We start from the raw sequence: 1,433 nt of genomic DNA, 5'->3' as shown, positions 1-1,433 counted from the left end.
CATGTTGACAGCATCAGAAACCTTAGATTTCAAATTCTGGATCACAGTTTCTTGTTTTTCCATGCCTCTAATGCTTCATTTGTTTTCTCTGCATTGTTTTGGATTGTTTTTTAAGCTCCTCCTTATCTTTGCTAGCACTATTCTGCATTTCATCCAGTTTCTTTTTTATCCATTGAAAATATTCAATCATTGTTATTTTAAAATCACTATCAGAAAGATCCATCAGGCTTTCTGGCTCCAGGAAATCCGTTGCTACTGTGTCTTCTTTGGGGGTTGATATCTTGCTTTGGGCTGGTGGGAAAAGTGAAGCACTCTGCTTTCTACTGGCCATTGGTGTGGCAGAGTTCTTCGTGTCTGAGGTGGTAGCTGGTTTTTTATTTGACGTTACTGCTCCAGAAAAAGGTTTGGCAGAAACAAGAGTAAATGCGTAGAGGGTGTGTGTACACTCCAATGTTCACGTGAGTGGGGATGGAGGAAGCACACACTGATACACGTGGGGAGGGTCTCAGGAGAACCTAAATAATGAAGGAGGAAGTCTGTTGTTCCCTTTCTGGAATAGCTTCCCCACTCTTTGGAGATGCTCAGGATCTCCCTGTTGTTTGGGTTAGTGGGCCCTACGTACTCAGGCCAGAAACCAGTTTTATTCCGCACGTAACTTAATCCTCAATGGTACAGGAGTATTTTAGGGGAGGTTGATAAATCTTATAGATGTGGCAAATGGGTGTGGGGTGTCTGGTTCACAAGCCCCGGCCGGGAACTGCCTCTGCCATCCTTGCAGATCTCCCAGCAAAGTCCAAGTTTACAAAGATGGCGTTTCCCCACAGACCTCTGGGAACTGTAGTCGGTACCTGCAGTGGTAGCAGACAGGAAGGCTGGGTCGCAAGCCCCGGCCTGGAAATACCTCTGCCGTCCTTGCAGATCTCCCAGCACAGTCCAAGTTTACCTTAAAAGTTTTTAAAAAGTGCTGATGTTATTTTAAAGCCATGCTTGTTTCAATTCCAGGTTATGCATCTGAAAATTGGACATTGAATAAGGACAATAGGGGAAGAATTGATTTTGTCATGTTGAAAGAATTATGCTAAATATCCCATTGAATTATAAAAGAACAAACCAGTATGTTTTATAGAAAGTATACCAGGGTACTTCTTGAAGGTAGGAAGAGCAAAACTTCATCTCACATATTTTGGGTATGTATTTAGGAATGACCAGTCCTTGGAAAAGGACATTTTGCTTGAAAGGTTGGAGTTTTAGCAAAAGAAAAGAAGACTCTGAATGACATGGATTGACACAGTGATGTAACGGTGGGTTAAAGTGTATTAGCTATGATGAGGATGGAACAAGATACATAGGACAAGGTTCAGGTTTGTTGTTCACAGGGTTGCTATGAGTCATAAAAGACTCAGTGACATCATCAACAACCCACATTATTTAGT

The sequence above is a fragment of the Elephantulus edwardii genome, unplaced genomic scaffold (assembly GCF_000299155.1).
Source record: "Elephantulus edwardii isolate Elephantulus edwardi_28Jun2011 unplaced genomic scaffold, EleEdw1.0 scaffold00072, whole genome shotgun sequence".
Lineage (NCBI taxonomy): Eukaryota > Metazoa > Chordata > Mammalia > Macroscelidea > Macroscelididae > Elephantulus > Elephantulus edwardii.
This window is presented reverse-complemented; position numbering follows the sequence as displayed.